Source organism: Lithobates pipiens, unplaced genomic scaffold (assembly GCF_037356315.1).
Source record: "Lithobates pipiens isolate NorthernLeopardFrog02 unplaced genomic scaffold, aLitPip1_a1.2 Scaffold_13, whole genome shotgun sequence".
NCBI lineage: Eukaryota > Metazoa > Chordata > Amphibia > Anura > Ranidae > Lithobates > Lithobates pipiens.
Window position 1 is genome coordinate 175,154,023 of NW_027507718.1, and position 17,551 is coordinate 175,171,573.

The 17,551-nt window shown below is 52.0% G+C and overlaps 1 long non-coding RNA gene, 43 other non-coding genes and 33 pseudogenes across 44 annotated transcripts in view; 1 reads left to right on the top strand and 76 right to left on the bottom strand.

Annotated features, from left to right (window-relative positions):
• LOC143976057 (uncharacterized) overlaps nt 1-17,551 on the top strand; it is a 111,208-nt gene that overhangs the window by 24,394 nt on the left and 69,263 nt on the right. The window lies entirely within an intron of this gene.
• Nucleotides 4-122, bottom strand: LOC143977617 (5S ribosomal RNA; annotated as a pseudogene).
• On the bottom strand, nt 232-350 carry LOC143977621 (5S ribosomal RNA; annotated as a pseudogene).
• On the bottom strand, nt 460-578 carry LOC143977159 (5S ribosomal RNA). Its single transcript, XR_013273444.1, has one exon. It is a non-coding gene; the product is annotated as a 5S ribosomal RNA (ribosomal RNA).
• Nucleotides 688-806, bottom strand: LOC143978482 (5S ribosomal RNA; annotated as a pseudogene).
• On the bottom strand, nt 916-1,034 carry LOC143977645 (5S ribosomal RNA; annotated as a pseudogene).
• Nucleotides 1,144-1,262, bottom strand: LOC143977255 (5S ribosomal RNA). The gene has a single exon (XR_013273539.1). It is a non-coding gene; the product is annotated as a 5S ribosomal RNA (ribosomal RNA).
• LOC143977171 (5S ribosomal RNA) lies at nt 1,372-1,490 on the bottom strand. Its single transcript, XR_013273455.1, has one exon. It is a non-coding gene; the product is annotated as a 5S ribosomal RNA (ribosomal RNA).
• Nucleotides 1,600-1,718, bottom strand: LOC143979325 (5S ribosomal RNA; annotated as a pseudogene).
• LOC143979531 (5S ribosomal RNA) lies at nt 1,828-1,946 on the bottom strand. Its single transcript, XR_013274050.1, has one exon. It is a non-coding gene; the product is annotated as a 5S ribosomal RNA (ribosomal RNA).
• LOC143978483 (5S ribosomal RNA) lies at nt 2,056-2,174 on the bottom strand (annotated as a pseudogene).
• On the bottom strand, nt 2,284-2,402 carry LOC143977646 (5S ribosomal RNA; annotated as a pseudogene).
• On the bottom strand, nt 2,512-2,630 carry LOC143977256 (5S ribosomal RNA). The gene has a single exon (XR_013273540.1). It is a non-coding gene; the product is annotated as a 5S ribosomal RNA (ribosomal RNA).
• On the bottom strand, nt 2,740-2,858 carry LOC143977182 (5S ribosomal RNA). Its single transcript, XR_013273466.1, has one exon. It is a non-coding gene; the product is annotated as a 5S ribosomal RNA (ribosomal RNA).
• Nucleotides 2,968-3,086, bottom strand: LOC143979326 (5S ribosomal RNA; annotated as a pseudogene).
• Nucleotides 3,196-3,314, bottom strand: LOC143979542 (5S ribosomal RNA). The gene has a single exon (XR_013274051.1). It is a non-coding gene; the product is annotated as a 5S ribosomal RNA (ribosomal RNA).
• Nucleotides 3,424-3,542, bottom strand: LOC143978855 (5S ribosomal RNA). Its single transcript, XR_013273983.1, has one exon. It is a non-coding gene; the product is annotated as a 5S ribosomal RNA (ribosomal RNA).
• LOC143977812 (5S ribosomal RNA) lies at nt 3,652-3,770 on the bottom strand (annotated as a pseudogene).
• LOC143977622 (5S ribosomal RNA) lies at nt 3,880-3,998 on the bottom strand (annotated as a pseudogene).
• On the bottom strand, nt 4,108-4,226 carry LOC143976947 (5S ribosomal RNA). Its single transcript, XR_013273237.1, has one exon. It is a non-coding gene; the product is annotated as a 5S ribosomal RNA (ribosomal RNA).
• LOC143978753 (5S ribosomal RNA) lies at nt 4,336-4,453 on the bottom strand (annotated as a pseudogene).
• On the bottom strand, nt 4,562-4,680 carry LOC143977202 (5S ribosomal RNA). Its single transcript, XR_013273485.1, has one exon. It is a non-coding gene; the product is annotated as a 5S ribosomal RNA (ribosomal RNA).
• LOC143976725 (5S ribosomal RNA) lies at nt 4,790-4,908 on the bottom strand. Its single transcript, XR_013273021.1, has one exon. It is a non-coding gene; the product is annotated as a 5S ribosomal RNA (ribosomal RNA).
• Nucleotides 5,018-5,136, bottom strand: LOC143979532 (5S ribosomal RNA; annotated as a pseudogene).
• Nucleotides 5,246-5,364, bottom strand: LOC143976949 (5S ribosomal RNA). The gene has a single exon (XR_013273238.1). It is a non-coding gene; the product is annotated as a 5S ribosomal RNA (ribosomal RNA).
• On the bottom strand, nt 5,474-5,602 carry LOC143977343 (5S ribosomal RNA; annotated as a pseudogene).
• On the bottom strand, nt 5,712-5,830 carry LOC143977558 (5S ribosomal RNA). Its single transcript, XR_013273832.1, has one exon. It is a non-coding gene; the product is annotated as a 5S ribosomal RNA (ribosomal RNA).
• LOC143979157 (5S ribosomal RNA) lies at nt 5,940-6,058 on the bottom strand (annotated as a pseudogene).
• LOC143979197 (5S ribosomal RNA) lies at nt 6,168-6,286 on the bottom strand (annotated as a pseudogene).
• On the bottom strand, nt 6,396-6,514 carry LOC143976832 (5S ribosomal RNA). Its single transcript, XR_013273125.1, has one exon. It is a non-coding gene; the product is annotated as a 5S ribosomal RNA (ribosomal RNA).
• On the bottom strand, nt 6,624-6,742 carry LOC143976470 (5S ribosomal RNA). The gene has a single exon (XR_013272777.1). It is a non-coding gene; the product is annotated as a 5S ribosomal RNA (ribosomal RNA).
• Nucleotides 6,852-6,970, bottom strand: LOC143977559 (5S ribosomal RNA). Its single transcript, XR_013273833.1, has one exon. It is a non-coding gene; the product is annotated as a 5S ribosomal RNA (ribosomal RNA).
• LOC143978936 (5S ribosomal RNA) lies at nt 7,080-7,198 on the bottom strand (annotated as a pseudogene).
• On the bottom strand, nt 7,308-7,426 carry LOC143979198 (5S ribosomal RNA; annotated as a pseudogene).
• Nucleotides 7,536-7,654, bottom strand: LOC143976833 (5S ribosomal RNA). The gene has a single exon (XR_013273126.1). It is a non-coding gene; the product is annotated as a 5S ribosomal RNA (ribosomal RNA).
• On the bottom strand, nt 7,764-7,882 carry LOC143976482 (5S ribosomal RNA). The gene has a single exon (XR_013272788.1). It is a non-coding gene; the product is annotated as a 5S ribosomal RNA (ribosomal RNA).
• Nucleotides 7,992-8,110, bottom strand: LOC143977560 (5S ribosomal RNA). Its single transcript, XR_013273834.1, has one exon. It is a non-coding gene; the product is annotated as a 5S ribosomal RNA (ribosomal RNA).
• On the bottom strand, nt 8,220-8,338 carry LOC143978938 (5S ribosomal RNA; annotated as a pseudogene).
• On the bottom strand, nt 8,448-8,566 carry LOC143979199 (5S ribosomal RNA; annotated as a pseudogene).
• LOC143976961 (5S ribosomal RNA) lies at nt 8,676-8,794 on the bottom strand. Its single transcript, XR_013273250.1, has one exon. It is a non-coding gene; the product is annotated as a 5S ribosomal RNA (ribosomal RNA).
• Nucleotides 8,904-9,022, bottom strand: LOC143977230 (5S ribosomal RNA). Its single transcript, XR_013273512.1, has one exon. It is a non-coding gene; the product is annotated as a 5S ribosomal RNA (ribosomal RNA).
• On the bottom strand, nt 9,132-9,250 carry LOC143977436 (5S ribosomal RNA). The gene has a single exon (XR_013273714.1). It is a non-coding gene; the product is annotated as a 5S ribosomal RNA (ribosomal RNA).
• LOC143976735 (5S ribosomal RNA) lies at nt 9,360-9,478 on the bottom strand. The gene has a single exon (XR_013273031.1). It is a non-coding gene; the product is annotated as a 5S ribosomal RNA (ribosomal RNA).
• On the bottom strand, nt 9,588-9,706 carry LOC143979622 (5S ribosomal RNA; annotated as a pseudogene).
• LOC143977018 (5S ribosomal RNA) lies at nt 9,816-9,934 on the bottom strand. Its single transcript, XR_013273305.1, has one exon. It is a non-coding gene; the product is annotated as a 5S ribosomal RNA (ribosomal RNA).
• On the bottom strand, nt 10,044-10,162 carry LOC143976926 (5S ribosomal RNA). The gene has a single exon (XR_013273217.1). It is a non-coding gene; the product is annotated as a 5S ribosomal RNA (ribosomal RNA).
• Nucleotides 10,272-10,390, bottom strand: LOC143977274 (5S ribosomal RNA). Its single transcript, XR_013273558.1, has one exon. It is a non-coding gene; the product is annotated as a 5S ribosomal RNA (ribosomal RNA).
• Nucleotides 10,500-10,618, bottom strand: LOC143976737 (5S ribosomal RNA). The gene has a single exon (XR_013273033.1). It is a non-coding gene; the product is annotated as a 5S ribosomal RNA (ribosomal RNA).
• LOC143979623 (5S ribosomal RNA) lies at nt 10,728-10,846 on the bottom strand (annotated as a pseudogene).
• Nucleotides 10,956-11,074, bottom strand: LOC143977131 (5S ribosomal RNA). Its single transcript, XR_013273416.1, has one exon. It is a non-coding gene; the product is annotated as a 5S ribosomal RNA (ribosomal RNA).
• On the bottom strand, nt 11,185-11,303 carry LOC143976927 (5S ribosomal RNA). The gene has a single exon (XR_013273218.1). It is a non-coding gene; the product is annotated as a 5S ribosomal RNA (ribosomal RNA).
• Nucleotides 11,413-11,531, bottom strand: LOC143977275 (5S ribosomal RNA). The gene has a single exon (XR_013273559.1). It is a non-coding gene; the product is annotated as a 5S ribosomal RNA (ribosomal RNA).
• Nucleotides 11,641-11,759, bottom strand: LOC143979703 (5S ribosomal RNA; annotated as a pseudogene).
• LOC143977276 (5S ribosomal RNA) lies at nt 11,869-11,987 on the bottom strand. The gene has a single exon (XR_013273560.1). It is a non-coding gene; the product is annotated as a 5S ribosomal RNA (ribosomal RNA).
• LOC143976738 (5S ribosomal RNA) lies at nt 12,097-12,215 on the bottom strand. The gene has a single exon (XR_013273034.1). It is a non-coding gene; the product is annotated as a 5S ribosomal RNA (ribosomal RNA).
• On the bottom strand, nt 12,325-12,443 carry LOC143979625 (5S ribosomal RNA; annotated as a pseudogene).
• Nucleotides 12,553-12,671, bottom strand: LOC143977245 (5S ribosomal RNA). The gene has a single exon (XR_013273528.1). It is a non-coding gene; the product is annotated as a 5S ribosomal RNA (ribosomal RNA).
• Nucleotides 12,781-12,899, bottom strand: LOC143976928 (5S ribosomal RNA). The gene has a single exon (XR_013273219.1). It is a non-coding gene; the product is annotated as a 5S ribosomal RNA (ribosomal RNA).
• On the bottom strand, nt 13,009-13,127 carry LOC143977277 (5S ribosomal RNA). Its single transcript, XR_013273561.1, has one exon. It is a non-coding gene; the product is annotated as a 5S ribosomal RNA (ribosomal RNA).
• On the bottom strand, nt 13,237-13,355 carry LOC143979704 (5S ribosomal RNA; annotated as a pseudogene).
• On the bottom strand, nt 13,465-13,583 carry LOC143977647 (5S ribosomal RNA; annotated as a pseudogene).
• Nucleotides 13,693-13,811, bottom strand: LOC143977257 (5S ribosomal RNA). The gene has a single exon (XR_013273541.1). It is a non-coding gene; the product is annotated as a 5S ribosomal RNA (ribosomal RNA).
• Nucleotides 13,921-14,039, bottom strand: LOC143978543 (5S ribosomal RNA). The gene has a single exon (XR_013273953.1). It is a non-coding gene; the product is annotated as a 5S ribosomal RNA (ribosomal RNA).
• Nucleotides 14,149-14,267, bottom strand: LOC143979715 (5S ribosomal RNA; annotated as a pseudogene).
• On the bottom strand, nt 14,377-14,496 carry LOC143977525 (5S ribosomal RNA). The gene has a single exon (XR_013273801.1). It is a non-coding gene; the product is annotated as a 5S ribosomal RNA (ribosomal RNA).
• On the bottom strand, nt 14,606-14,724 carry LOC143976935 (5S ribosomal RNA). The gene has a single exon (XR_013273225.1). It is a non-coding gene; the product is annotated as a 5S ribosomal RNA (ribosomal RNA).
• On the bottom strand, nt 14,834-14,952 carry LOC143977888 (5S ribosomal RNA; annotated as a pseudogene).
• On the bottom strand, nt 15,062-15,180 carry LOC143979718 (5S ribosomal RNA; annotated as a pseudogene).
• Nucleotides 15,290-15,408, bottom strand: LOC143979080 (5S ribosomal RNA; annotated as a pseudogene).
• On the bottom strand, nt 15,518-15,636 carry LOC143978448 (5S ribosomal RNA; annotated as a pseudogene).
• On the bottom strand, nt 15,745-15,862 carry LOC143979005 (5S ribosomal RNA; annotated as a pseudogene).
• Nucleotides 15,972-16,090, bottom strand: LOC143978249 (5S ribosomal RNA; annotated as a pseudogene).
• Nucleotides 16,200-16,318, bottom strand: LOC143976391 (5S ribosomal RNA). The gene has a single exon (XR_013272700.1). It is a non-coding gene; the product is annotated as a 5S ribosomal RNA (ribosomal RNA).
• Nucleotides 16,428-16,546, bottom strand: LOC143979915 (5S ribosomal RNA). Its single transcript, XR_013274126.1, has one exon. It is a non-coding gene; the product is annotated as a 5S ribosomal RNA (ribosomal RNA).
• LOC143977109 (5S ribosomal RNA) lies at nt 16,656-16,774 on the bottom strand. The gene has a single exon (XR_013273394.1). It is a non-coding gene; the product is annotated as a 5S ribosomal RNA (ribosomal RNA).
• LOC143977788 (5S ribosomal RNA) lies at nt 17,101-17,219 on the bottom strand (annotated as a pseudogene).
• Nucleotides 17,329-17,447, bottom strand: LOC143977942 (5S ribosomal RNA). Its single transcript, XR_013273883.1, has one exon. It is a non-coding gene; the product is annotated as a 5S ribosomal RNA (ribosomal RNA).

A 17,551-nucleotide genomic window follows, 5' to 3' on the forward strand; every position in this document is an offset into this window, starting at 1 on the left:
AAAAGCCTACGGCACCTGGTATTCCCAGGCGGTCTCCCATTCAGGTACTAACCAGGCCCGACCCTGCTTAGCATCCGAGATCAGACGAGATTGAGTGCATTCAGGGTGATGTGGCTGTAGGCGATCTTGCAACCTACTTGCAACTCTCTTGACAAAAGCCAAGGTGGTCACCTCGGGCAATCGAGAGGAAAAATACAGCAGGTCGCCAAAGCCAACAACATAATGGAAAAAAGCCTACGGCACCTGGTATTCCCAGGCAGTCTCCCATCCAGGTACTAACCAGGCCCGACCCTGCTTAGCATCCGAGATCAGACGAGATAGAGCGCATTCAGGGTGATGTGGCCGTAGGCGATCTTGCATCCTACTTACAACTCTCTTGACAAAAGCCAAGGTGGTCACCTCGGGCAATCGAGAGGAAAAATACAGCAGGTCGCCAAAGCCAACAACATAATGGAAAAAAGCCTACGGCACCTGGTATTCCCAGGCGGTCTCCCATCCAGGTACTAACCAGGCCCGACCCTGCTTAGCATCCGAGATCAGACGAGATCGAGCGCATTCAGGGTGATGTGGCCGTAGGCGATCTTGCACCCTACTAACAACTCTCTTGACAAAAGCTAGGTTGGTCACCTCGGGCAATCGAGAGGAAAAATACAGCAGGTCGCCAAAGCCAACAACATAATGGAAAAAAGCCTACGGCACCTGGTATTCCCAGACAGTCTCCCATTCAGGTACTAACCAGGCCCGACCCTGCTTAGCATCCGAAATCAGACGAGATCGAGCGCATTCAGGGTGATGTGGCTGTAGGCGATCTTGCATCCTACTTACAACTCTCTTGACAAAAGCCAAGGTGGTCACCTCGGGCAATCGAGAGGAAAAATACAGCAGGTCGCCAAAGCCAACAACATAATGGAAAAAAGCCTACGGCACCTGGTATTCCCAGGCGGTCTCCCATCCAGGTACTAACCAGACCCGACCCTGCTTAGCATTCGAGATCAGACGAGATCGAGCGCATTCAGGGTGATGTGGCTGTAGGTGATCTTGCACCCTACTTACAACTCTCTTGACAAAAGCCAAGGTGGTCACCTCGGGCAATCGAGAGGAAAAATACAGCAGGTCGCCAAAGCCAACAACATAATGGAAAAAAGCCTACGGCACCTGGTATTCCCAGGCGGTCTCCCATCCAGGTACTAGCCAGGCCCGACCCTGCTTAGCATCCGAGATCAGACGAGATCGAGCGCATTCAGGGTGATGTGGCTGTAGGTGATCTTGCACCCTACTTACAACTCTCTTGACAAAAGCCAAGGTGGTCACCTCGGCCAATCGAGAGGAAAAATACAGCAGGTCGCCAAAGCCAACAACATAATGGAAAAAAGCCTACGGCACCTGGTATTCCCAGGCGGTCTCCCATCCAGGTACTAACCAGGCCCGACCCTGCTTAGCATCCGAGATCAGACGAGATCGAGCGCATTCAGGGTGATGTGGCCGTAGGCAATCTTGCATCCTACTTACAACTCTCTTGACAAAAGCCAAGGTGGTCACCTCGGGCAATCGAGAGGAAAAATACAGCAGGTCGCCAAAGCCAACAACATAATGGAAAAAAGCCTACGGCACCTGGTATTCCCAAGCGGTCTCCCTTCCAGGTACTAACCAGGCCCGACCCTGCTTAGCATCCGAGATAAGACGAGATTGAGCGCATTCAGGGTGATGTGGCTGTAGGCGATTTTGCACCCTACTTACAACTCTCTTGACAAAAGCCAAGCTGGTCACCTCGGGCAATCGAGAGGAAAAATACAGCAGGTCGCCAAAGCCAACAACATAATGGAAAAAAGCCTACGGCACCTGGTATTCCCAGGCGGTCTCCCATCCAGGTACTAACCAGGCCCGACCCTGCTTAGCATCCGAGATCAGACGAGATCGAGCGCATTCAGGATGATGTGGCCGTAGGCGATCTTGCACCCTACTAACAACTCTCTTGACAAAAGCTAGGTTGGTCACCTCGGGCAATCGAGAGGAAAAATACAGCAGGTCGCCAAAGCCAACAACATAATGGAAAAAAGCCTACGGCACCTGGTATTCCCAGACAGTCTCCCATTCAGGTACTAACCAGGCCCGACCCTGCTTAGCATCCGAAATCAGACGAGATCGAGCGCATTCAGGGTGATGTGGCTGTAGGCGATCTTGCATCCTACTTACAACTCTCTTGACAAAAGCCAAGGTGGTCACCTCGGGCAATCGAGAGGAAAAATACAGCAGGTCGCCAAAGCCAACAACATAATGGAAAAAAGCCTACGGCACCTGGTATTCCCAGGCGGTCTCCCATCCAGGTACTAACCAGACCCGACCCTGCTTAGCATTCGAGATCAGACGAGATCGAGCGCATTCAGGGTGATGTGGCTGTAGGTGATCTTGCACCCTACTTACAACTCTCTTGACAAAAGCCAAGGTGGTCACCTCGGGCAATCGAGAGGAAAAATACAGCAGGTCGCCAAAGCCAACAACATAATGGAAAAAAGCCTACGGCACCTGGTATTCCCAGGCGGTCTCCCATCCAGGTACTAGCCAGGCCCGACCCTGCTTAGCATCCGAGATCAGACGAGATCGAGCGCATTCAGGGTGATGTGGCTGTAGGTGATCTTGCACCCTACTTACAACTCTCTTGACAAAAGCCAAGGTGGTCACCTCGGCCAATCGAGAGGAAAAATACAGCAGGTCGCCAAAGCCAACAACATAATGGAAAAAAGCCTACGGCACCTGGTATTCCCAGGCGGTCTCCCATCCAGGTACTAACCAGGCCCGACCCTGCTTAGCATCCGAGATCAGACGAGATCGAGCGCATTCAGGGTGATGTGGCCGTAGGCAATCTTGCATCCTACTTACAACTCTCTTGACAAAAGCCAAGGTGGTCACCTCGGGCAATAGAGAGGAAAAATACAGCAGGTCGCCAAAGCCAACAACATAATGGAAAAAAGCCTACGGCACCTGGTATTCCCAAGCGGTCTCCCTTCCAGGTACTAACCAGGCCCGACCCTGCTTAGCATCCGAGATAAGACGAGATTGAGCGCATTCAGGGTGATGTGGCTGTAGGCGATTTTGCACCCTACTTACAACTCTCTTGACAAAAGCCAAGCTGGTCACCTCGGGCAATCGAGAGGAAAAATACAGCAGGTCGCCAAAGCCAACAACATAATGGAAAAAAGCCTACGGCACCTGGTATTCCCAGGCGGTCTCCCATCCAGGTACTAACCAGGCCCGACCCTGCTTAGCATCCGAGATCAGACGAGATCGAGCGCATTCAGGATGATGTGGCCGTAGGCGATCTTGCACCCTACTTACAACTCTCTTGACAAAAGCTAGGTTGGTCACCTCGGGCAATCGAGAGGAAAAATACAGCAGGTCGCCAAAGCCAACAACATAATGGAAAAAAGCCTACGGCACCTGGTATTCCCAGGCGGTCTCCCATTCAGGTACTAACCAGGCCCGACCCTGCTTAGCATCCGAGATCAGACGAGATCGAGCGCATTCAGGGTGATGTGGCCGTAGGCGATCTTGCATCCTACTTACAACTCTCTTGCCAAAAGCCAAGGTGGTCACCTCGGGCAATCGATAGGAAAAATACAGCAGGTCGCCAAAGCCAACAACATAATGGAAAAAAGCCTACGGCACCTGGTATTCCCAAGCGGTCTCCCATCCAGGTACTAACCAGGCCCGACCCTGCTTAGCATCCGAGATCAGACGAGATTGAGCGCATTCAGGGTGATGTGGCTGTAGGCGATCTTGCAACCTACTTGCAACTCTCTTGACAAAAGCCAAGGTGGTCACCTCGGGCAATCGAGAGGAAAAATACAGCAGGTCGCCAAAGCCAACAACATAATGGAAAAAAGCCTACGGCACCTGGTATTCCCAGGCAGTCTCCCATCCAGGTACTAACCAGGCCCGACCCTGCTTAGCATCCGAGATCAGACGAGATAGAGCGCATTCAGGGTGATGTGGCCGTAGGCGATCTTGCATCCTACTTACAACTCTCTTGACAAAAGCCAAGGTGGTCACCTCGGGCAATCGAAAAGAAAAATACAGCAGGTCGCCAAAGCCAACAACATAATGGAAAAAAGCCTACGGCACCTGGTATTCCCAGGCGGTCTACCATCCAGGTACTAACCAGGCCCGACCCTGCTTAGCATGCGAGATCAAACGAGATCGAGCGCATCCAGGGTGATGTGGCCGTAGGCAACCTTGCACCCTACTTACAACTCTCTTGAAAAAAGCCAAGGTGGTCACCTCGGGCAATCGAGAGGAAAAATACAGCAGGTCGCCAAAGCCAACAACATAATAGAAAAAAGCCTACGGCACCTGGTATTCCCAGGCTTTTCCCATCCAGGTACTAACCAGGCCCGACCCTGCTTAGCATCCGAGATCAGATGAAATCGAGCGCATTCAGGGTGATGTGGCCGTAGGCGATCTTGCACCCTACTTACAACTCTCTTGACAAAAGCCAAGGTGGTCACCTCGGGCAATCGAAAAGAAAAATACAGCAGGTCGCCAAAGCCAACAACATAATGGAAAAAACCTACGGCACCTGGTATTCTCAGGCGGTCTCCCATCCAGGTACTAACCAGGCCCGACCCTGCTTAGCAGCCGAGATCAGATGAGATCGAGCGCATTCAGGGTGATGTTGCCGTAGGCGATCTTGCACCCTACTTACAACTCTCTTGACAAAAGCCAAGGTGGTCACCTCGGGCAATCGAGAGGAAAAATACAGCAGGTCGCCAAAGCCAACAACATAATGGAAAAAAGCCTACGGCACCTGGTATTCCCAGGAGGTCTCCCATCCAAGTACTAACCAGGCCCGACCCTGCTTAGCATCCGAGATCAAACGAGATCGAGCGCATTCAGGGTGATGTGGCCGTAGGCGACCTTGACCCCTACTTACAACTCTCTTGACAAAAGCCAAGGTGGTCACCTCGGGCAATCGAAAAGAAAAATACAGCAGGTCGCCAAAGCCAACAACATAATGGAAAAAAGCCTACGGCACCTGGTATTAACAGGCGGTCTCCCATCCAGGTACTAACCAGGCCCGAGCCTGCTTAGCATCCGAGATCAGATGAGATTGAGCGCATTCAGGGTGAAGTGGACGTAGGCGACCTTGCACCCTACTTACAACTCTCTTGACAAAAGCCAAGGTGGTCACCTCGGGCAATCGAAAAGAAAAATACAGCAGGTCGCCAAAGCCAACAACATAATGGAAAAAAGCCTACGGCACCTGGTATTCCCAGGCGGTCTACCATCCAGGTACTAACCAGGCCCGACCCTGCTTAGCATGCGAGATCAAACGAGATCGAGCGCATCCAGGGTGATGTGGCCGTAGGCAACCTTGCACCCTACTTACAACTCTCTTGACAAAAGCCAAGGTGGTCACCTCGGGCAATCGAAAAGAAAAATACAGCAGGTCGCCAAAGCCAACAACATAATGGAAAAAAGCCTACGGCACCTGGTATTCCCAGGCGGTTTCCCATCCAGGTACTAACCAGGCCCAACCCTGCTTAGCATCCGAGATCAGACGAGATCAGACGAGATCGAGTGCATTCAGGGTGATGTGGCCGTAGGCAATCTTGCACCCTACTTACAACTCTCTTGACAAAAGCCAAGGTGGTAACCTCGGGCAATCGAGAGGAAAAATACAGCAGGTCGCCAAAGCCAACAACATAATGGAAAAAAGCCTACGGCATCTGGTATTCCCAGGCGGTCTCCCATCCAGGTACTAACCAGGCCCGACCCTGCTTAGCATCCGAGATCAGACGAGATCGAGCGCATTCAGGGTGATGTGGCTGTAGGCGATCTTGCACCCTACTTACAACTCTCTTGACAAAAGCCAAGCTGGTCACCTCGGGCAATCGAGAGGAAAAATACAGCAGGTCGCCAAAGCCAACAACATAATGGAAAAAAGCCTACGGCACCTGGTATTCCCAGGCGGTCTCCCATCCAGGTACTTAACAGTCCCGACCCTGCTTCGCATCTGAGATCAGACGAGATCGAGCGCATTCAGGGTGATGCGGCCGTAGGCGATCTTGCACCCTACTTACAACTCTCTTGACAAAAGCCAAGGTGGTCACCTCGGGCAATCGAGAGGAAAAATACAGCAGGTCGCCAAAGCCAACAACATAATGGAAAAAAGCCTACGGCACCTGGTATTCCCAAGCGGTCTCCCATCCAGGTATTAACCAGGCCCGACCCTGCTTAGCATCCGAGATCAGACGAGATTGAGCGCATTCAGGGTGATGTGGCTTTAGGCGGTCTTGCACCCTACTTACAACTCTCTTGACAAAAGCCAAGGTGGTCACCTCGGGCAATCGAAAAGAAAAATACAGCAGGTCGCCAAAGCCAACAACATAATGGAAAAAAGCCTACGGCACCTGGTATTCGCAGACGGTCTCCCATCCAGGTACTAACCAGGCCCGACCCTGCTTAGCATCCGAGATCAAACGAGATCGAGCGCATTCAGGGTGATGTGGCCGTAGGCAACCTTGCACCCTACTTACAACTCTCTTGACAAAAGCCAAGGTGGTCACCTCGGGCAATCGAAAAGAAAAATACAGCAGGTCGCCAAAGCCAACCACATAATGGAAAAAAGCCTACGGCACCTGGTATTCCCAGGCGGTTTCCCATCCAGGTACTAACCAGGCCCAACCCTGCTTAGCATCCGAGATCAGACGAGATCGAGTGCATTCAGGGTGATGTGGCCGTAGGCAATCTTGCACCCTACTTACAACTCTCTTGACAAAAGCCAAGGTGGTCACCTCGGGCAATCGAGAGGAAAAATACAGCAGGTCGCCAAAGCCAACAACATAATGGAAAAAAGCCTACGGCATCTGGTATTCCCAGGCGGTCTCCCATCCAGGTACTAACCAGGCCCGACCCTGCTTAGCATCCGAGATCAGACGAGATCGAGCGCATTCAGGGTGATGTGGCTGTAGGCGATCTTGCACCCTACTTACAACTCTCTTGACAAAAGCCAAGCTGGTCACCTCGGGCAATCGAGAGGAAAAATACAGCAGGTCGCCAAAGCCAACAACATAATGGAAAAAAGCCTACGGCACCTGGTATTCCCAGGCGGTCTCCCATCCAGGTACTTAACAGTCCCGACCCTGCTTAGCATCTGAGATCAGACGAGATCGAGCGCATTCAGGGTGATGCGGCCGTAGGCGATCTTGCACCCTACTTACAACTCTCTTGACAAAAGCCAAGGTGGTCACCTCGGGCAATCGAGAGGAAAAATACAGCAGGTCGCCAAAGCCAACAACATAATGGAAAAAAGCCTACGGCACCTGGTATTCCCAAGCGGTCTCCCATCCAGGTATTAACCAGGCCCGACCCTGCTTAGCATCCGAGATCAGACGAGATTGAGCGCATTCAGGGTGATGTGGCTTTAGGCGGTCTTGCACCCTACTTACAACTCTCTTGACAAAAGCCAAGGTGGTCACCTCGGGCAATCGAAAAGAAAAATACAGCAGGTCGCCAAAGCCAACAACATAATGGAAAAAAGCCTACGGCACCTGGTATTCGCAGACGGTCTCCCATCCAGGTACTAACCAGGCCCGACCCTGCTTAGCATCCGAGATCAAACGAGATCGAGCGCATTCAGGGTGATGTGGCCGTAGGCAACCTTGCACCCTACTTACAACTCTCTTGACAAAAGCCAAGGTGGTCACCTCGGGCAATCGAAAAGAAAAATACAGCAGGTCGCCAAAGCCAACCACATAATGGAAAAAAGCCTACGGCACCTGGTATTCCCAGGCGGTTTCCCATCCAGGTACTAACCAGGCCCAACCCTGCTTAGCATCCGAGATCAGACGAGATCGAGTGCATTCAGGGTGATGTGGCCGTAGGCAATCTTGCACCCTACTTACAACTCTCTTGACAAAAGCCAAGGTGGTCACCTCGGGCAATCGAGAGGAAAAATACAGCAGGTCGCCAAAGCCAACAACATAATGGAAAAAAGCCTACGGCATCTGGTATTCCCAGGCGGTCTCCCATCCAGGTACTAACCAGGCCCGACCCTGCTTAGCATCCGAGATCAGACGAGATCGAGCGCATTCAGGGTGATGTGGCTGTAGGCGATCTTGCACCCTACTTACAACTCTCTTGACAAAAGCCAAGCTGGTCACCTCGGGCAATCGAGAGGAAAAATACAGCAGGTCGCCAAAGCCAACAACATAATGGAAAAAAGCCTACGGCACCTGGTATTCCCAGGCGGTCTCCCATCCAGGTACTTAACAGTCCCGACCCTGCTTAGCATCTGAGATCAGACGAGATCGAGCGCATTCAGGGTGATGCGGCCGTAGGCGATCTTGCACCCTACTTACAACTCTCTTGACAAAAGCCAAGGTGGTCACCTCGGGCAATCGAGAGGAAAAATACAGCAGGTCGCCAAAGCCAACAACATAATGGAAAAAAGCCTACGGCACCTGGTATTCCCAAGCGGTCTCCCATCCAGGTATTAACCAGGCCCGACCCTGCTTAGCATCCGAGATCAGACGAGATTGAGCGCATTCAGGGTGATGTGGCTTTAGGCGGTCTTGCACCCTACTTACAACTCTCTTGACAAAAGCCAAGGTGGTCACCTCGGGCAATCGAAAAGAAAAATACAGCAGGTCGCCAAAGCCAACAACATAATGGAAAAAAGCCTACGGCACCAGGTATTCCCAGACGGTCTCCCATCCAGGTACTAACCAGGCCCGACCCTGCTTAGCATCCGAGATCAAACGAGATCGAGCGCATTCAGGGTGATGTGGCCATAGGTAACCTTGCACTCTACTTACAACTCTCTTGACAAAAGCCAAGGTGGTCACCTCGGGCAATCGAAAAGAAAAATACAGCAGGTCGCCAAAGCCAACAACATAATGGAAAAAAGCCTACGGCACCTGGTATTCCCAGGCGGTTTCCCATCCAGGTACTAACCAGGCCTAACCCTGCTTAGCATCTGAGATCAGACGAGATCGAGTGCATTCAGGGTGATGTGGCCGTAGGCAATCTTGTACCCTACTTACAACTCTCTTGACAAAAGCCAAGGTGGTCACCTCGGGCAATCGAGAGGAAAAATACAGCAGGTCGCCAAAGCCAACAACATAATGGAAAAAAGCCTATGGCATCTGGTATTCCCAGGCGGTCTCCCATCCAGGTACTAACCAGGCCCGACCCTGCTTAGCATCCGAGATCAGACGAGATCGAGCGCATTCAGGGTGATGTGGCCGTAGGCGATCTTGCCTCCTACTTACAACTCTCTTGACAAAAGCCAAGGTGGTCACCTCGGGCAAACGATAGGAAAAATACAGCATGTCGCCAAAGCCAACAACATAATGGAAAAAAGCCTACGGCACCTGGTATTCCCAGGCGGTCTCCCATCCAGGTACTAACCAGGCCCGACCCTGCTTAGCATCCGAGGTCAGACGAGATCGAGCGCATTCAGGGTGATGTGGCTGTAGGCGATCTTGCACCCTACTTACAACTCTCTTGACAAAAGCCAAGCTGGTCACCTCGGGCAATCGAGAGGAAAAATACAGCAGGTCGCCAAAGCCAACAACATAATGGAAAAAAGCCTACGTCATCTGGTATTCCCAGGCGGTCTGCCATCCAGGTACTAACCAGGCCTGACCCTGCTTAGCATCGGAGATCAGACGAGATCGAACGCATTCAGGGTGATGTGGCCGTAGGCAATCTTGCACCCTACTTACAACTCTCTTGACAAAAGCCAAGGTGGTCACCTCGGGCAATCGAGAGGAAAAATACAGCAGGTCGCCAAAGCCAACAACATAATGGAAAAAAGCCTACGGCACCTGGTATTCCCAAGCGGTCTCCCATCCAGGTACTAACCAGGCCCGACCCTGCTTAACATCCGAGATCAGACGAGATCGAGTGCATTCAGGGTGATGTGGCCGTAGGCGATCTTGCACCCTACTTACAACTCTCTTGACAAAAGCCAAGGTGGTCACCTCGGGCAATCGAGAGGAAAAATACAGCAGGTCGCCAAAGCCAACAACATAATGGAAAAAAGCCTACGGCACCTGGTATTCCCAGGCGGTCTACCATCCAGGTACTAACCAGGCCCGACCCTGCTTAACATCCGAGATCAGACGAGATCGAGCGCATTCAGGGTGATGTGGCTGTAGGCGATCTTGCAACCTACTTACAACTCTCTTGACAAAAGCCAAGCTGGTCACCTCAGGCAATCGAGAGGAAAAATACAGCAGGTCGCCAAAGCCAACAACATAATGGAAAAAAGCCTACGGCACCTGGTATTCCCAGGCGGTCTCCCATCCAGGTACTAAGCAGGCCCGACCCTGCTTAGCATCCGAGATCAGACGAGATCTAGCGCATTCAGGGTGATGTGGCCGTAGGCGATCTTGCATCCTACTTACAACTCTCTTGACAAAAGCCAAGGTGGTCACCTCGGGCAAACGATAGGAAAAATACAGCATGTCGCCAAAGCCAACAACATAATGGAAAAAAGCCTACGGCACCTGGTATTCCCAGGCGGTCTCCCATCCAGGTACTAACCAGGCCCGACCCTGCTTAGCATCCGAGGTCAGACGAGATCGAGCGCATTCAGGGTGATGTGGCTGTAGGCGATCTTGCACCCTACTTACAACTCTCTTGACAAAAGCCAAGCTGGTCACCTCGGGCAATCGAGAGGAAAAATACAGCAGGTCGCCAAAGCCAACAACATAATGGAAAAAAGCCTACGTCATCTGGTATTCCCAGGCGGTCTGCCATCCAGGTACTAACCAGGCCTGACCCTGCTTAGCATCGGAGATCAGACGAGATCGAACGCATTCAGGGTGATGTGGCCGTAGGCGATCTTGCACCCTACTTACAACTCTCTTGACAAAAGCCAAGGTGGTCACCTCGGGCAATCGAGAGGAAAAATACAGCAGGTCGCCAAAGCCAACAACATAATGGAAAAAAGCCTACGGCACCTGGTATTCCCAAGCGGTCTCCCATCCAGGTACTAACCAGGCCCGACCCTGCTTAACATCCGAGATCAGACGAGATCGAGTGCATTCAGGGTGATGTGGCCGTAGGCGATCTTGCACCCTACTTACAACTCTCTTGACAAAAGCCAAGGTGGTCACCTCGGGCAATCGAGAGGAAAAATACAGCAGGTCGCCAAAGCCAACAACATAATGGAAAAAAAGCCTACGGCACCTGGTATTCCCAGGCGGTCTACCATCCAGGTACTAACCAGGCCCGACCCTGCTTAACATCCGAGATCAGACGAGATCGAGCGCATTCAGGGTGATGTGGCTGTAGGCGATCTTGCAACCTACTTACAACTCTCTTGACAAAAGCCAAGCTGGTCACCTCAGGCAATCGAGAGGAAAAATACAGCAGGTCGCCAAAGCCAACAACATAATGGAAAAAAGCCTACGGCACCTGGTATTCCCAGGCGGTCTCCCATCCAGGTACTAAGCAGGCCCGACCCTGCTTAGCATCCGAGATCAGACGAGATCTAGCGCATTCAGGGTGATGTGGCCGTAGGCGATCTTGCATCCTACTTACAACTCTCTTGACAAAAGCCAAGGTGGTCACCTCGGGCAATCGAGAGGAAAAATGCAACAGGTCGCCAAAGCCAACAACATAATGGAAAAAAGCCTAGGGGACCTTGTATTCCCAGGCGGTCTCCCATCCAGGTACTAACCAGGCCTGACCCTGCTTAGCACCCGAGATCAGACGAGATCGAGCGCATTCAGGGTGATGTGGCTGTAGGCGATCTTGCAACCTACTTACAACTCTCTTGACAAAAGCCAAGCTGGTCACCTCAGGCAATCGAGAGGAAAAATACAGCAGGTCGCCAAAGCCAACAACATAATGGAAAAAAGCCTACGGCACCTGGTATTCCCAGGCGGTCTCCCATCCAGGTACTAAGCAGGCCCGACCCTGCTTAGCATCCGAGATCAGACGAGATCTAGCGCATTCAGGGTGATGTGGCCGTAGGCGATCTTGCATCCTACTTACAACTCTCTTGACAAAAGCCAAGGTGGTCACCTCGGGCAAACGATAGGAAAAATACAGCATGTCGCCAAAGCCAACAACATAATGGAAAAAAGCCTACGGCACCTGGTATTCCCAGGCGGTCTCCCATCCAGGTACTAACCAGGCCCGACCCTGCTTAGCATCCGAGGTCAGACGAGATCGAGCGCATTCAGGGTGATGTGGCTGTAGGCGATCTTGCACCCTACTTACAACTCTCTTGACAAAAGCCAAGCTGGTCACCTCGGGCAATCGAGAGGAAAAATACAGCAGGTCGCCAAAGCCAACAACATAATGGAAAAAAGCCTACGTCATCTGGTATTCCCAGGCGGTCTGCCATCCAGGTACTAACCAGGCCTGACCCTGCTTAGCATCGGAGATCAGACGAGATCGAACGCATTCAGGGTGATGTGGCCGTAGGCGATCTTGCACCCTACTTACAACTCTCTTGACAAAAGCCAAGGTGGTCACCTCGGGCAATCGAGAGGAAAAATACAGCAGGTCGCCAAAGCCAACAACATAATGGAAAAAAGCCTACGGCACCTGGTATTCCCAAGCGGTCTCCCATCCAGGTACTAACCAGGCCCGACCCTGCTTAACATCCGAGATCAGACGAGATCGAGTGCATTCAGGGTGATGTGGCCGTAGGCGATCTTGCACCCTACTTACAACTCTCTTGACAAAAGCCAAGGTGGTCACCTCGGGCAATCGAGAGGAAAAATACAGCAGGTCGCCAAAGCCAACAACATAATGGAAAAAAGCCTACGGCACCTGGTATTCCCAGGCGGTCTACCATCCAGGTACTAACCAGGCCCGACCCTGCTTAACATCCGAGATCAGACGAGATCGAGCGCATTCAGGGTGATGTGGCTGTAGGCGATCTTGCAACCTACTTACAACTCTCTTGACAAAAGCCAAGCTGGTCACCTCAGGCAATCGAGAGGAAAAATACAGCAGGTCGCCAAAGCCAACAACATAATGGAAAAAAGCCTACGGCACCTGGTATTCCCAGGCGGTCTCCCATCCAGGTACTAAGCAGGCCCGACCCTGCTTAGCATCCGAGATCAGACGAGATCTAGCGCATTCAGGGTGATGTGGCCGTAGGCGATCTTGCATCCTACTTACAACTCTCTTGACAAAAGCCAAGGTGGTCACCTCGGGCAATCGAGAGGAAAAATGCAGCAGGTCGCCAAAGCCAACAACATAATGGAAAAAAGCCTAGGGGACCTTGTATTCCCAGGCGGTCTCCCATCCAGGTACTAACCAGGCCTGACCCTGCTTAGCACCCGAGATCAGACGAGATCGAGCGCATTCAGGGTGATGTGGCTGTAGGCGTTCTTGCATCCTACTTACAACTCTCTTGACAAAAGCCAAGCTGGTCACCTCGGGCAATCGAGAGGAAAAATACAGCAGGTCGCCAAAGCCAACAACATAATGGAAAAAAGCCTACGGCACCTGGTATTCCCAGGCGGTCTCCCATCCAGGTACTAACCAGACCCGACCCTGCTTAGCATTCGAGATCAGACGAGATCGAGCGCATTCAGGGTGATGTGGCTGTAGGTGATCTTGCACCCTACTTACAACTCTCTTGACAAAAGCCAAGGTGGTCACCTCGGGCAATCAAGAGGAAAAATACAGCAGGTCGCCAAAGCCAACAACATAATGGAAAAAAGCCTACGGCACCTGGTATTCCCAGGCGGTCTCCCATCCAGGTACTAGCCAGGCCCGACCCTGCTTAGCATCCGAGATCAGACGAGATCGAGCGCATTCAGGGTGATGTGGCTGTAGGTGATCTTGCACCCTACTTACAACTCTCTTGACAAAAGCCAAGGTGGTCACCTCGGCCAATCGAGAGGAAAAATACAGCAGGTCGCCAAAGCCAACAACATAATGGAAAAAAGCCTACGGCACCTGGTATTCCCAGGCGGTCTCCCATCCAGGTACTAACCAGGCCCGACCCTGCTTAGCATCCGAGATCAGACGAGATCGAGCGCATTCAGGGTGATGTGGCCATAGGCAATCTTGCATCCTACTTACAACTCTCTTGACAAAAGCCAAGGTGGTCACCTCGGGCAATCGAGAGGAAAAATACAGCAGGTCGCCAAAGCCAACAACATAATGGAAAAAAGAATACGGCACCTGGTATTCCCAGGTGGTCTCCCATCCAGATACTAAAAAGGCCCGACCCTGCTTAGCATCCGAGATCAGACGAGATCGAGCGCATTCAGTTTGATGTGGCTGTAGGCAATCTTGCACCCTACTTACAACTCTCTTGACAAAAGCCAAGCTGGTCACCTCGGGCAATCGAGAGGAAAAATACAGCAGGTAGCCAAAGCCAACAACATAATGGAAAAAAGCCTACGGCACCTGGTATTCCCAGGCGGTCTGCCCATCCAGGTACTAACCAGGCCCGACCCCGCTTAGCATCCGAGATCAGACGAGATCGAGCGCATTCAGGGTGATGTGGCCGTAGGCGATCTTGCACCCTACTTACAACTCTCTTGACAAAAGCCAAGGTGGTCACCTCGGGCAAACGAGAGGAAAAATACAGCAGGTCGCCTAAGCCAACAACATAATGGAAAAAAGCCTACGGCACCTGGTATTCCCAGGTGGTCTCCCATCCAGGTACTAACCAGGCCCGACCCTGCTTAGCATTCGAGATCAGACGAGATCGAGCGCATTCAGGGTGAGGTGGCTGTAGGCGATTTTCCACCGTACTTACAACTCTCTTGACAAAAGCCAAGGTGGTCACCTCGGGCTATAGAGAGGAAAAATACAGCAGGTCGCCAAAGCCAACAACATAATGGAAAAAAGCCTACGGCACCTGGTATTCCCAGGCGGTCTCCCATCCAGGTACTAACCAGGCCCGACCCTGCTGAGCATCCGATATCAGACGAGATCGAGCGCATTCAGGGTGATGTGGCCGTAGACGATCTTGCCCCTTACTTACAACTCTCTTGACAAAAGCCAAGGCGGTCACCTCGGGCAATCGAGAGGAAAAATACAGCAGGTCGCCAAAGCCAACAACATAATGGAAAAAATCCTATGGCACCTGGTATTCCCAGGCGCTCACCCATCCAGGTTCTAACCAGGCCCGTCCCTGCTTAGCATCCAAGATCAGACGAGATCGAGCGCATTCAGGGTGATGTGGCTGTAGGCGATCTTGCACCCTACTTACAACTCTCTTGACAAAAGCCAAGGTGGTCACCTCGGGCAATCGAGAGGAAAAATACAGCAGGTCGCCAAAGCCAACAACATAATGGAAAAAAGCCTACGGCACCTGGTATTCCCAGGCGGTCTCCCATACAGGTACTAACCAGGCCCGATCCTGCTTAGCATCCAAGATCAGACAAGATCGAGCTCATTCAGGGTGATGTGGCCGTAGGCAATCTTGCACCCTACTTACAACTCTCTTGACAAAAGCCAAGGTGGTCACCTCGGGCAATCGAGAGGAAAAATACAGCAGGTCGCCAAAGCCAACAACATAATGGAAAAAAGCCTACGGCACCTGGTATTCCCAGGTGGTCTCCCATCCAGGTACTAACCAGGCCCGACCCTGCTTAGCATCTGAGATCAGACGAGATTGAGCGCATTCAGGGTGATGTGGCTGTAGGCAATCTTGCATCCTACTTACAACTCTCTTGACAAAAGCCAAGGTGGTCACCTCGGGCAATCGAGAGGAAAAATACAGCAGGTCGCCAAAGCCAACAACATAATGGAAAAAACCTACAGCACCTGGTATTCCTGGTGGTCTCCCATTCAGGTACTAACCAGGCCCGACACTGCTTAGCATCCGAGATCAGACGAGATCGAGCGCATTCAGGGTGATGTGGCCGTAGGCGATCTTGCACCCTACTTACAACTCTCTTGACAAAAGCCAAGGTGGTCTCCTCGGGCAATCGAGAGGAAAAATACAGCAGGTCGCCAAAGCCAACAACATAATGGAAAAAAGCCTACGGCACCTGGTATTCACAGGCGGTCTCCCATCCAGGTACTAACCAGGCCCGACCCTGCTTAGCATCCGGGATCAGATGAAATCGAGCGCATTCAGGGTGATGTGGCCGTAGGTGATCTTGCACCCTACTTACAACTCTCTTGACAAAAGCCAAGGTGGTCACCTCGGGCAATCGAAAAGAAAAATACAGCAGGTCGCCAAAGCCAACAACATAATGGAAAAAAGCCTACGGCACCTGGTATTCCCAGGCGGTCTCCCATCCAGGTACTAACCAGGCCCGACCCTGCTTAGCAGCCGAGATCAGACGAGATCGAGCGCATTCAGGGTGATGTTGCCGTAGGCGATCTTGCACCCTACTTACAACTCTCTTGACAAAAGCCAAGGTGGTCACCTCGGGCAATCGAGAGGAAAAATACAGCAGGTCGCCAAAGCCAACAACATAATGGAAAAAAGCCTACGGCACCTGATATTCCCAGGCGGTCTCCCATCCAGGTACTAACCAGGCCCGACCCTGCTTAGCATCCGAGATCAAACGAGATCGAGCGCATTCAGGGTGATGTGGCCGTAGGCGACCTTGACCCCTACTTACAACTCTCTTGACAAAAGCCAAGGTGGTCACCTCGGGCAATCGAAAAGAAAAATACAGCAGGTCGCCAAAGCCAACAACATAATGGAAAAAAGCCTACGGCACCTGGTATTAACAGGTGGTCTCCCATCCAGGTACTAACCAGGCCCGACCCTGCTTAGCATCCGAGATCAGATGAGATCGAGCGCATTCAGGGTGATGTGGCCGTAGGCGACCTTGCACCCTACTTACAACTCTCTTGACAAAAGCCAAGGTGGTCACCTCGAGCAATCGAGAGGAAAAATACAGCAGGTCGCCAAAGCCAACAACATAATGGAAAAAAGCCTACAGCACCTGGTATTCCCAGGCGGTCTCCCATCCAGGCCTGAATCTGCTTAGCATCCAAGATCAGACGAGATCGAGCGCACTCAGGGTGATGTGGCCGTAGGCAATCTTGCACCCTACTTACAACTCTCTTGACAAAAGCCAAGATGGTCACCTCGGGCAATCGAGAGGAAAAATACAGCAGGTCGCCAAAGCCAACAACATAATGGAAAAAAGCCTACGGCACCTGGTATTCCCAGGCGGTCTCCCATCCAGGTACTAACCAGGCCCGACCCTGCTTAGGAGCCGAGATCAAACGAGATCGAGCGCATTCAGGGTGATGTTGCCGTAGGCGATCTTGCACCCTACTTACAACTCTCTTGACAAAAGCCAAGGTGGTCACCTCGGGCAATCGAGAGGAAAAATACAGCAGGTCGCCAAAGCCAACAACATAATGGAAAAAAGCCTACGGCACCTGGTATTCCCAGGCGGTCTCCCATCCAGGTACTAACCAGGCCCGACCCTGCTTAGCATCCGAGATCAAACGAGATCGAGCGCATTCAGGGTGATGTGGCCGTAGGCGACCTTGACCCCTACTTACAACTCTCTTGACAAAAGCCAAGGTGGTCACCTCGGGCAATCGAAAAGAAAAATACAGCAGGTCGCCAAAGCCAACAACATAATGG